Source organism: Oryctolagus cuniculus, chromosome 4 (genome assembly GCF_051225735.1).
Source record: "Oryctolagus cuniculus isolate XC-2025 breed Fujian yellow rabbit chromosome 4, ASM5122573v1, whole genome shotgun sequence".
Lineage (NCBI taxonomy): Eukaryota > Metazoa > Chordata > Mammalia > Lagomorpha > Leporidae > Oryctolagus > Oryctolagus cuniculus.
In genome coordinates, this window is record NC_142870.1 from 32,391,640 (window position 1) to 32,405,785 (window position 14,146).

The window sequence follows — 14,146 nt, forward strand, 5'->3', positions numbered from 1 at the left end:
TATTTCACTAGTATGGTGGATTTTAATTCATTTAACATTTTAATCTTTCATCAGTTTTTCATTTCAGGGGATTTCATACTATATACAGGATTTGTATAAATTTGTGTGCAGTAAATTTATTCTTTTAACAGTTTTATTCTTTCATCAGAAATTCATTTAAATGGATCCCACTATATATCACTTCCACTTCCAGTGCAGCTTTAGGTCAGGCTGTAATTGATGCAAAAGCAATGAGGTATTAAAAGAGATAGGAAATATCTGAAATTGCAGAGTTCAAGAAGTGAGCCATTGTAAGGGCATTACACTCCTCAGATAAGGTGGGGAGCAGAGAATAAAATAGCATTTTGATCTGAAGCCTTGCATGCTTTACAATTTTAATTTCCAACAAAGTAAAAAAGAGTTCGTTTTATCTAAGCTTGTGTCTTTAAAGCAAAATTAAGTGCTTCAGTGCCCTAAAACAGTCCCCATCTGGCCATGTGAAAGCACATGCTTGTCTTTACCATCCACTTGAATTAATGGCACAGTTTCTTTCAGCGAGCATTCTCCTCTCACTTCCCCACCCCCGCCAACATTCATTAAATGACTTCCAAGTGATAAACATTAATATAATAAATACACTAGCTGTGGAAATAACCCAGGGAAGAGGCACATTTTATCATGTTTTCATATAGAAGTCGATGGAAATCACCAGTAGTGCATTATAGTTGGCGACGGAAAACTGCAGTATGAGAGATGCCTCTACCAAACAGTAGAGGTGCTGGTGCTCACTTTATGTGCATCAGCAAAGTAGGAGTGACCTTGATAAAGTCTTCTTTGTACTGTAGGTTTCTGCAAAGCAAATGACTACTTTTCTGGTATCTACCATAGGAGAATATTGATGTCTCACATTGTGAATGCAAGCTGCTAGAGAAATGACAAGAGGAAATTAACCTTAGTTTGAATTTCTTTATGTCTCTGAAAAAGATAATGACTCAGAAATAAAAAAAGAATAAAGCAACAAGAAAAGGGGAAAAAAGAATGGGAATCAAGAAAAAAAGGAAGGGAAGAGGGAGGGATCTTCCTGGTGACATTGTCATCGCTGTCTCCTTTCTTTGACTGACAGCTGCTTATGGTCTTCCCTTGCTTTCTTGCCACTGTGAGCATCTATTATGCCAAGTGCGTAACAAATACTTGTTAAATTGAATTATACTGAATAGAGAGAAGAAAATTCATGTTAGGAAAGATGATCCAAGCGCATCATCCTCCACCCCTGCAAACCCCCTGCCCAACGTGGTTGTACAATCTGGTGTTAGAAACAGAAGTCAGTTTACTTATCCCTCTGCTCATAGACCATGTCCGCTTGCTGAATTTGGCTAGGGAGAAAATGTGGCTGAGATTAAAAAAAGAAAAAGGTTGATTACACTGAGACTAAACATCTAAATCAATAGTTCTAGTAGGAATGAGGTTTATTTGAAGTTTGTATCTTGTTTCTGCTCTAATGGTAGGTTGATATTTCTTCTGGCGATTATCAAACTGTGGAAGACCTAGTTCTGGGTTGTCAATAGGTTCTCATCTATGCTATTTCTTATATAAAGAGTTATAAGTTAGCTGAGGGCAATCATTTGATTTCCTGATAAGATCAGGATAGCTCTGGTTGGTTCTGCATACCATGGGATGTCCTAAAATTGATAGAAATCTAGAAAACGTACTATATTTTCATTTATGTTTATAAGAAAGAAAAAAAAAACCCTCCATTTCCCACTGTGGCTCAGAGGAGGAAGGGAGAAGGCGAAATAACGTATTATATTTCTTGGGGATTTTGGTCACTTCTGTAGATTACATGCTGTCAAATGTGGCCAACAGTTTTTCAGGTCTGTTCTGGTCGGGCTCCTGGTCCTCCAAAGGGCATTCACTGGATGTCCCTGGAAGTTTATTACAGTAATGGGAGAGCATATCACTGAAGGCTAATTTTATTTGGATTTAACTTATCAACCTAGCTGTCAAACTCTAACTTGGAAGGTGAATTTCAGGGCGTGGACAATTTTGTAACCTTTCAAATGATAACTCCCTGATTTCTTATGCAAGCATTTATTTATTGATGGAGGCTGACAGATGTTGAAAAGAGCAAAACCATAAGCCAAATCATAGAACTGAGGATAAAATCATCTTTCCAACAACAAAAAAATAAGGCTATTTTTGTAATGCATGAAAATGTCCTTTTACATGCAAAACATGAACCTGCCTGTGTTTCCTTTAGCTTTGGCTTCTCTTCAACCAGCAATCTCTTGCCAGCAATTTCAAATCTATGTGCTCATCTGAATGATTCTCTAGTTACCTCTCTCTCAAAGATATATATATCTTTTATATATATATATAGTATGTATGTATATATAAGTCAGATGTGTGCTTAGTATTTGAATAATCTGGTTCAGGATGAGCTAAGGAAGTATGCAAAACTTTCACAAAGATGGAAGCCCACCTGTTTTAGGAACAAAGAGTTTCCTCTATTACTGTTTGAAAAAATTACATTAATAAACAAAAAAAGAAAATTAGAGCCAAAAAATGGATGTCTGCCCAGTATATTTTACTGTGTCCTTTACTTTCAATCTGCCTATGCTTCTTGAATTGAGTTTGTTAGGTAGCATATAATTGGATTATATTATTTACCCACTCTGCAAAGGTCTGCTAATCGTTGTGTTAAGATTATTTACATGGAAGGTAATGAGAGAGCTTAAGTCAACCACAGTGTTTGTTTTTTGATTATTTCATCAATTCCCCACCCTTCTGTCTCTCTTTTTCTTGCTTTCTTATGAGTTGCTGCACCATTTTGGGGGGTGGATTTAATTTTCATTTATGTTTTTGATTACAGTTTCCATGGGTTGAATTGTGTTTTCTCCAATTCATATGCTAAGGCTCTGACCTCCAGTGTGGTGTGTTCTGGAGATGAGGTAATTAGGTTTAGAGGACATCATAAGGATGACATTCTCAGATAGAATTAGTGGCCTTATAGGAAAAGAATCAGAGATTTCTTCCTTCCTGCCAGTTCTACCACATAGAAATCATGCTGGTATCCAGTAAGATGAGAACTGCCTATAAGCCAAAACAAGAGGACTAAGACTAAAATCTGCCTTTCTAGTACCTTGATTTGCGGCTTTCCAGCTTTCAGAACTGTGAAAACTGAATTCATGTCGTTTAAATCACCCACGCTATGCTATTTTGTTATGGTAGTCAACTGAATAATACAATATTTCTAAAGTTTCTTTAGTGGTTGCTGTAGGTATTGTAACATACACATAAATAATCTTAAAGAACTCCATTTTTTTAAAGAAAATTGCTTTTTTTTTTTTTTTTTTTTGCAAGGCAGAATGATAGAGAAAGGAGAGACAGAAAGAGAGAGAAACATCATCCATTTGCTGGTTCTCTCCCCAAGTGCTGACAATAGCCAGAAGTGGGCTAGGCCAAAGCCAGGAGCCAGGAGCCAGGAACTCCATCCATGGTCTGCCACTTGGGTGACAGGAACTGAAGTATTTGGAATATCATCTGCTGTCTCCACGGTGCATCAGGAGGGACTAGATTGGAGACATGGAGAAGCCAGGACTCAAACTGGCACTCTAGTATGCGATGTAGGTGTCCTAAGTGGTGGCTTGCCCTCCCATGCCACAACACCTGCCCTACGCATATATCTTATTATGCTGATTTGTTATTGACACTTTGACACTTCCAGTGAAATGTATAAAACTTTCATACATATAAGTCTCTTCATTTTCCTACTTTGAAAATATAATTAAATATTTTCTGTCTATATATTGAGCACCATATGTGAAGGTGGTAGAAGTTTGTTGCAATCATCAAATGTGATTGTAAAAACTCATGAGTAGAAGGGAATCTACTTATATTTATTTTTTTACCCATTAGTTTTTATGACTTCCTTTCTGAAACTGCAAATCTCATTTTGCTATCATTTTCTTTCTGTTTTAAAAACTTCCTTTAGCCATCATAAAAGGGCAAGACCTACTTGTGAAAAATTATTTTAGGTTGCTGTTGTTTGAGGTTTATTTCAGTTTTCATTCTTGAGGGGGTATATTTGGGGTTAGCAGTTCTTTTCTTTAAGCACTTGAAAATTATCTTTTACCAAGCTTCAGAAATTTTTAGCCATTAGTAATTCAAGTTTTCCCAAATGCTTGCTATGGCCAGAACTAAACTAGGCCAAAGCCAGGAGCCAGGAACTTAATACATTTCTCCCACGTGGGTGACAACTACTTGAACCATCACCTGCTTCACTCCAGGTTCTGCATTGATGGATAGCTGGAATCAAGAGCTGGAGCCTGGAAGCAAACCCAGGCACAGCTGAATGACTCGGGCATCTTCACCAGTGCATCAGCTGGTAGGGCCAATGCCATCCCTATGTCTTTCCCCATTTTGTGGTGTATCTAAGTGTGGATATGTTTAACGTTGACAATAACACTTTGGCTTATCTTCCTGAATTTATTATTGCACTGGTGAAGACATGAACTAGGGAGAACAGGGACATCTGTTTTTGGTCTTCCTTGACTGGATTCCTTTCTTTCCTTACTGACTGCAAAGTTCTGTGGGGTCATAGTCTCTCAAACAGAAAAAAAAAAGCATGCCTTGATGGATTTGTTGCTATAACAGCTCTTTAAAAGTTTATTGAAAATACGCATTTAGATTAAAAAATTAATACATGGATTTCAAATTATTTGGCACCAAAATAAACTTCAGGCAACTGAATGAATGTAAAAGTGTGCTGTAGAACTCCATCTGCTATTTAGATCACTAGTGGGTTTTTTTTTTTTAAACTTTATTTTGTTTTAAAGGTACTAGTGGCTGTTTTCAGGAGGCTCAAATAGCTATATTTTTGATATAGTTAATAAAAATGTAATAGTGAAAACTACCAAGTGGTGGCTACCACACTAACAAAGAACAATAAATTGCAGTTTATGTTGTGTTCTATATTATACTATGCATTTTTCTAGGCATAGACCCAGTTATTGAGGGAGAAACATAGTTGGGCTGAAGACTGACAGCTGTTCCTGAACTGGAAGACTTGCATGCATGTTTTCTAGTCTTCTGTCCTAGTAGTTCACACAATGGCGTTGCTTGAACCACTCTACCTGCCTGTGGTAAGTGAAATACTTGGTGATTGACAATATTACCTTTAACCAGATTCTGGTTCATAAACTTGGTTTATGAATCAGAAAAACTGTAGGTGTTGATTTAACTGGCTGAACTGATTATCCATGATTGCAATGAATTATTGCAAAATCTCTAGATATGCCATTTATGAAGCTGATGTCAATCTTTTCACAAGATTAAGATATCATTTAAAACACAGTCATGAAGAAGTACTTCTTAAACTATATTATAGTCCTTTATTATATTAATATTATTGGGCATCACATTGATAAAGAATGAATAAATAGAAGAGAATATTGATGAGAGCAATGAAAATGATTAAGAGAAGGAAACAGATTTTATGTGTAAAGACTAAGAAATAGAGTTTATTCGGTTTAGAGATGAGAAACCCAAGGGACGTCTTGATCACTACTTTAAATTTTATTAAAGATTTTTTTATGAGGAGTACACTTAGCAGTTATTCTTTCTGTCTATGGAGGATAGGATAAAAACAGATATATTTTATTATTATTTTAGTTGCAGATTAACTAGATATTAATGGAGTTTATTTCTACTACCTAAATCACTCCCTGGCAGTAATTTGAACACTTAGGATTATACATTAATTTTTTCAGGGCCCAGGGGCACCATTTAGTACTCTTGAGCAACAGTGCTACGTACTAAAGAGTACAGGGTGACCTGAAGCTGGCTCACTTATCATTGAGTTATAGATCAAAAAATGGCTTTAAGAGATCATATGGTCCAGGCTCCTGAGGGGAATAATGGCATCTGAGAAAATATAGATTTTATTCACTTCTTGAAGATCTGTGGGGATGGACACTTCCCAGCTTTTCTGATTAATAAGAAAGACACACACACACACACACACACACACACATGTGTACATGTACAAATACATTACAGACATTTCCTGAACATATGAAAACAGTGTTTGATGCTGTTGGTGAGGGGATGGTAAGTGGAACACATTGCATAATAGAAGAATCTGCTGATTCTTATAAAATGGATAAATTAATAAATAGTTAATGCAGTAAAAATGATTTAGAAAGATCCTAAGTCTAATTTTCAGTCTTTTCACATGATACAAATGTGTGTAACTTATTTAAGGAACTTTAATTCATAATTTGTTTGAAAATTCTGTGTTTATTCTATGCCACACATCTCCACAAACTGGGCAAAAAAAGCAGACTGAACTTCAGATAGAAAAAAAAAATCACTCATTCTATCTTAATCATGAGTAGAACTTTAAAAAAACGGGTAAATCTTCCATCTTGAGAGAGCTGAAATACTGCATTTCGTTTTAAAGTCATTAATATTTCTGTTTTTTTTTCCTAATATGATAAATGTGATATTAATTTACGGTGCAGGAGGGAAATGAGTCCTGGTGAATTTTGATATTTTCAATCATAAATCAACTTCTTAGATTAGAGTATTATTTGGCATCTTTTTCATTATGACTTGAAAGTCACTATCCTATGCCATCATTAATTCTGCTACTTATGAATGAAGGTAGGTGGTATCTATAATTCCAACTATCTGCTTGGGGCATTATACCCACAGGCTGATATGCCATCTCAGGATGTTAGAGGACTCCTTCCCAGCTTGCTGCACTCAATTTCTTTCTGACAGCCAAGAAATTTGATTTTTATAATGAAGTCTAAATCATCGAAAGGGGTTGTCTATAAAAGACTTCAGTAGAGATAAGAGCATGAGTATGAATTTATATTAGTGGTGCTGTATGTTAAAAAAGAACATCCAAATTGTGGAAACCATTAGACATGAAGGAAACTTCAGCCTATATTGATTTCTGTATTGACTATATAGGGAAGGCAAAATTAGCAGTTGTGCGTTTTATATTTGGATCAATTTTTCCTGTGATGGTAGTCTAACAGCCTGATTAGCAGAGGTCTAGCACAATATATGTAAAAATATTTGACATCCTTGTGTGACTTCCTGCAAGGCATTGAGAAGGTGATGGAGGAATAATCTCTTCCTACTCACCCACACGTGAACTTAATGTTAGGGTGGCATCATTGTAAGATCCATAGAAAGAGAGACTAAAAAAGGGAAAAATTAGGATTGTAGTAAAGAGTGATCTTTTTTGAGGTGGTCAAAATTCTTGTGTCCTGATGGAGAAAAGAGAAAATTTTACTTCAGGATTTAGTAATAGTACTTGGTATCTACTCAACTTTTTATTTTTATTATCATTTTATCCCCTTTTTATGTTTAATAGCCAAGAGAGTGATAGAAATAAAATAATCCAATGAAATATAGCTCTAGCAGTGTTCCCATTCTGCTTCTTTTCCAAGCCTAACACCTGTCCTCTGTCCCAGGTAAACTGTTATTTGGTAATACTGGTTTAGAATCTAGATAGGCTCGGTATAAACCTGATCACTTTTTAAATTATTGAATGGAAAAATTGTGACATTAATTCACAAAAATAAATGAGACAATAGAATACTATACAGCAGTCAAGAACAACGAAACCCAGTCATTTGCAACAAGATGGAGGAATTTGGAAAACATCATGCTGAGTGAATTAAGCCAGTCCCAAAGGGACAAATATCATTTGTTCTCCCTGATTGGCGACAACTAACTGAGCACCAAAGGGGAAACCTATTGAACTGAAATGGACACTATGAGAAACAGTGACTTGATCAGCTCTTGTCCTGACTGTTGATGTACAATGTAATACTTTATCCATTTCAGTATTTTTTCTTTGTTTTGTTCTAGTACTATTGGTTGAACTCTGTAATTAACACACAATTATTCTTAGGTGTTTAAATTTTAACTGAAAAGTGATCCCTGTTAAATATGAGATTGGGAGTAAGAGAGGGAGGAGATGTACAATTTGGGACATGCTCAATCGGACTTGCCCCAAATGGTGGAGTTAGTTGTGTCTGGGGATCCCATTGCAATCCCACCAAGGTGGCATGTACCAATGCCATCTCACTAGTCCAAGTGATCAATTTCAGTTCACAATTGATCACACTGATAGGTCTAAGAGTCAAAGGGATCACACAAACAAGACTAGTGTCTGCAAATACTAACTGATAGAAGAAAATATTATGTAACACAAATAAAGTATTCTGTTGGAAAAAAAATCCAGTTATAGGAAGATTGCTTAATTTTATCAGTATAGACACCACTCTAATGCTATCAGCATTGATGACAATATTCTGATGTAATAGCTGTTATGATCATATTACATACTTCTCTGTAATTCCATAAGGCCATAAATTTGTATATTTCAACTAGAATGCAACAATAAATCTCTAGAACTGTGTTTCTGCCAAAAAAAAAAAAAATGAGACAACGTCTTGAGTATATAATACTTTAGATGTAATCCCAGAAAACCATATAAACATTGGTTCAACATATATATATATACACACACACACACACACACACACATATGTACAAGTATTAAGTACAAAGCATGAAACACCCACATGTGATAATGATAAACTACAACTAAATGTCTGTTGGATATTTTACTTATATAACGTTAAATATTCAGATATTTAAGATATATCCAGCTGATAGCATATTTCTATATTTACTGCAGATCTTTGGCAGTATTTATAAATGCATTTGCTCACATAACATGGTGATATGTAATTCTTTATCATCTGAGATTATGTGGGTTAGCAAGGAAGATGTAGTTCTTAGGAAATGGTATGTATTGCTTCTTTTCCATATTTCTTGCATATTTTCACCACAGTTTTAAGAATATTTCTATCAGTCAAGATTAAGGCTTGGTGCAGGACACGGGGATGAATCATGGATATGAAACCATTGTCTAATATTGAGCTTATATCACCACTTGGGTGAATTTCAAGATCATTGGTTTGAATGCCTTACCTATAGATTTATTTGACTCTTAAATAACAGTTTGAGAAACTCTAATGTTGCTGATGAAGCTTACAATGATGACTCACAAGAAAAACCTATTTGTTTCTCTATATTTCCTTGTTTGCACACCATTCCTTCTGTTGGATTAATGAGCAGAAGGAATTGTAAAACCACAGGGGAGCGGTTTAAATAGGATAATGCAGGCATTAGAGAATGATTAACAGTAATTTTACAAAGGTGGAAGGTAAGCCGCTCATTTTTATGGAATGGAACAAATGTGTTTGGAAGGAATAACAAAATAAGACATGAAAAAAAGAGAAAAAATGCAGCCCTTCAATTCAACTGGGGTAACAAACCATATGAGATATAAATGCAAATTCTCTCCTGATTCACATACTCAACATTATTTAATGTTAAACTTCAGCTCGACTGTGTCAGACAACTAACAGAGAACATAAAAATCACAGCGCTTAAATGCCAGCCATCCTACTCAATTAAAAGGCACTTTGTGAGATGTGTATTTTTCTGGAATTTTTAAACTAACTTATTGCTTAACAATAGCATTTCAAAAAAGCCTAAGCCTTCTTTTATAATTATTATGTTATGGAACAAGATTGATCATTTAAATCCTGAAACCTCTCAATTGTCTTAGGAAATAAAGGCCATTCATTCATTCTGTACACATTTAGCCTCTCTACTCATTGCAGAGCACCATCATGGCTGTTGAGAAAAATGGAGAGGAGTCAATATAAGGCATTTTCCTACAGAAGCCAGAAAAGGGCATGTCCATAGTAAGTTTGTTACTATCCAGAGATTCTTGTTTCTCCATCATGCGGGCCATATTGAGACCAGCTTTAATTTCTAGAGAGCTGCTGTTGTTACTTTATTGCAATATCATCTGAGGACCTTTTCCTCTTCGCTTCCTTGCTCCTGTGACCCTAAGAACTCTGGAAGGATTAACACTAGACCTCTCTAGCAAGCACTCCACAGGCTTTACTTGGCTGCATCTTTATTCCATCTTTACTCCATCATGATCCATAGATCAGAAGAAATCAGTGAGAGCTCTGACAACTTGGGATAAGAGAAGTTCTTGGTAATAAAATTGGGTCCATAGACAAGTAGCTTCAGTTGAGAGCTTCTGAGAAAAACAGAATCTGAAGCCCACTTCTGGCCTAATAATGAAATCTGCATTCGTATATGTGCTGAAAAGCACTATTGTAAACTACTGAAAGCTAAATGAATGGAAAGCACCCTCTCTTGTATTATTCATTTGAATTCTGATTAATTAAGCCCAGTAGATTAGAGTATGAGTAAGAAGTCTTGGGTTCCATACCACTCAAATTAGAGTGGGGTTTATCCTTCAACTGTGATTCTGAAATGTCATGCTTAAGTTGAATAAACAGGAAACAGATAACACATTGAATGAATTTCTATGTCTTTTGCAGCATGGAGTCTAGTTTTATCTATGAACTTGTTGAATGCAGATGTACAGATAGGTCTTTGATATTTCCATTCTTCAATCTCTAAAAATCCATTACTTTAAAGCTCATGAATTTTTTATACTTCATCTCAGTAAGTCTATTAGTAATATTTATCGAGCTTCTACACTATTTCCTTTTCAGGTAAGTTGAAGTTGGAACTGAAGAACAGAAATAGATTTTCCTTCAGGGAGATGATAGTCTGGTACACTGGTAGTTATATAAAATGTGTGTTATAATAGAGGGATAAAGTGAAATACAAATATAAGAAGATAATTAGCTTTTCTGGCATACACTAAGAATGTGTTTATGGAAGCAATGGTTGAATTGAGACTTAATGAATGAGCAATAAAAGTCAGAAAGGGTTGAAAGTATTCTAGGTGAAGGAATCCAGGTGTAAGTGAGTTTATGAAGTAACTGATTTCAGGAGTTCTTGAAGAAAGAATAAGGAAGGCAGCATGAAACTGAGAAGGAAGGCAGTATCCTAACAAACCAAAATGCTTCATAGCTTGCTGAGTAATTTGTGTGTCTCTGGGCAGACCATTTGGGAAATACTGAAGAATTATGAGTAGGACTGGATGCAGACAGAAGTATATTTTAGGGTGCTGGTTTTGTGGATTAACAGGTAAAGCCCCTGCTTGCAATGCGGGCATCCCATTTGGGAGCCAATTTGTGCCCTGACTGCTCTACTTCTGATCCATCTCCCTGCTCTTAGCCTGGGAAAAGCAGAGGAATATGGTGCAGATATCTGGGCTCCTGCCACCCATGTGGGAGACCTAGGTGTAGCTCCTGACTTTGGCCTGGTCCAGCACTGGCTGTTGTGGCCATCTGGAGAGTGAACCAGTGGGTGCAAGCATGCACACTCTCTAACTCTGACTTTCAAATAAAAAAACAAATCCTTTTTTATAAAAAGAAGTATGTTTTAGAAAGTATGTCAAACCAGAGTCAGAGAGACTAATTTTAGCAAGAATCCAGAGAAATCAGTTTACATAACCCTGATAGGTAATCACCTTCAGATCTCATCACTGTCCCCTAGGTAATGTCCGATAATCCTAGCCTGCCTTCAGCAAGAATCTTGCTTCTAAGTTGGTTTAGCCAGAATTTCACCCTTACCCCAAGGATCTCTTACTAATTCTCCATTCACTCTCCTCCAGCCAATTCGTGGGCTATCAAGTCTTACTTTTCTTTGTTTTATATTTGGAGTTCAGGCCAATCTCTTTCTCCAAAACCCCATTGTAGTAGTCTCTACACTGTTCACAATAGGATCTGAATAGAGTATGCTTAACTGGGTGTTAAGTAGGTGTCATGGAATGACCTTTCCCTGTCGCAAAATGAAGAGAGAATACTGTCAGAAAGTAACCTGAGAAAGAATGAGGAGGACTGAGGGATTTCCTATGATCATTCAGCTTGGGCAAATGAGAATCATTGCTCATGGTGGAATTAATTTCACTGTTCCAATGAATAATCACTTACCATGTTTATAAAGTAAAAAGCCAATGGTCTTATGAGCATCAAAATTATATTTAGCACAAGATCCTAAAAGATAATGGTAGGGGGAATTTCATACAAATACAACATGGAGAAGCCCAAGATCCTTTCATTGAAACTTAAGCAGAGCCCATGAAATACACAGCTAGAATTACTCTATTGTAAACAAACAAACAAACATTGATTTTGAGTTATGATTGATTGATTTCCTCTACAAGGAAAGTGTATATAAATAAGACATTCCTCACATAAAGATATGTGTATTATTACCTACATGATGTGATTTAAGGGATATTAACACGCTATCTCTGTCATTGTCCTTTCTTGTGTCTGTAATTCTCATTATTGTGAAGAGCCATGCATTTGGAGTTTGAAGTTGTCTATTTTGGGAGAAGACACAGAAGATATTCCTAGGCTCCTGACATGTAATAGAGAATGAGGAATGATGAGGTTGGGTCTCATGTAAAATTACAGAAATATATGCTTACTGAATTCCAATTTGATTGTGGTTTAATTAGAGGACACATTATATAACTTAATGAGATCTAACTTAGAGGTTCTCAGATGTTCATGTCCTCAAAAAAAATCTGAAAGATATTATTAAAAGACAGATTCTGATTCAGTAGGCTTCAGATATGACCCAAGACTTTATTTCTGACAACTCCAAGGTGGTATGTGATGCCAACATTGGTCTGAAGCAAAATATCAAGAAATGAGGAGTCAGGTGAGTAGCAGATGGTGGAGGAACTATTCCTGGCTTCTGAAAGAATGAGACACAGGGCAGATAAGTGGATGGTGGATAAGTGGTGGGTGGAGTAGAAAGATTTATTTACTACTACACCACCTTTACATAGAAGTTGCTTCTGAATTTTATTCATCTAAATGGGAAAGAGAAACATTGCCAACAAATAACGTAAGGGATATTTTCATGCATTCATGGAAACCTAAACTCCTTTGAGATTAGAACTCTAAAGGCACAGATAATCGCTTCTCCACCTTTTGGCTAAGATCTAGTGTAAAGGCACAGATAACCTTGCTATGTTTGTGAACATCAATGCCCTCATAATGACTTCAAAGAGATTTACAGCCAGTTCCCCAAATCCACAAACTGTAAGAAATTTAAGATGTAGAGAGACTGTTTACAAAAGTGAGATAGAGAAACTGGGGATGATTCAGAGTTCTTATCTAAAAATACCTCATTCAACTCCAGTTCTTTATGTGTTTTCAGTTGAATTTGCTTTTCTTTATGAACACTCTAAATAATTGCTCACATTTTCCACTTCATATAGACACATCCTGATTGTAATTAGAAGACAAAATGCATGGGGTTGAATATCATCCAAGTCAGAGAATTGAAGCAAACACATTAGATATAGATGACAGAACACTCAAGGTACAATTAAAAAATTGGCTCTGGCTATATTTGTCATTGCCCTTTCTTGCATAAAAAGTGGTGGTTTATTTTTAATGAAAGATTAAAATTTTACCAAACATTGGTACTTTGGACAGTAATAATTCAAACAAATGGAAATTTCATCTGGCCAGAATTCAGCTTTTGAAAAATTTATTCATTGTTTAAGTATAACAATTTCTTTGCCTGGGTCAGTTTACTTAGTTATTTCATGTTTTGTTATTTTTTAAAAAGTAATTTTCTAAAATACACACACACACACACACACACACATATATTCATTTATTGAGGGGAGAGATATAGAGAGCTCCCAATTCTCTTGTTCATTCTCCAAATGTTACAATGGCTGGGACAGGGACAGGGCTGGAGCCAGGAGCTAGGAAATCAATCCTGGTTTCCCACATGGTAGAGTGGGAGTCCATTGCCTGTTGCCTTCCAGGAGGTACATTAGCAGAGAGCTGGAATAGGGAGCAAAGCTGGGACAAGACCTAGTACTCGGATATGGAGTGCATGCTTCCCAACAAGTGTCCTAACTGCTATGCCACTTCCCCAGCCTAAGTTATCTTATATTTTCAATAGGTTTAAAATATGTGACCATGTAGTGTTTCCTGGCCTTAAAAAGTAAGCTCGCCACTCTGTTCCTACTGTAGAGCAACTCCCTGAACTTTTTCAACAGGCAAAGGGGCTGAGAGTACAAAGAGGATTAAAACTGCTTTCTGTATCCTCCACTTTATCAGGGATAACACAGAAATCTCCATTATTCATATAGCCTAGAGAGTTC

General features: G+C 36.1%; 1 protein-coding gene across 26 annotated transcripts in view; it reads left to right on the forward strand.

Annotated features, from left to right (window-relative positions):
- The window catches only part of LOC100347331 (RNA-binding motif protein, X-linked 2), a 210,685-nt gene that overhangs the window by 165,455 nt on the left and 31,084 nt on the right, over positions 1–14,146 (forward strand). For 8 of the 26 annotated variants that reach the window (XR_016232359.1, XR_016232352.1, XR_016232354.1 and 5 more), the window contains one exon: positions 4,974–5,120. The exons of 17 other annotated variants lie outside the window; for them this stretch is intronic. The gene's annotated coding sequence lies outside the window, so the exon portion shown is untranslated. Of the gene's footprint in view, positions 1–4,265; positions 4,364–4,973; positions 5,121–14,146 lie in introns of all 26 variants that reach the window. One more of the 26 variants, XR_016232356.1, reaches the window with a different exon arrangement.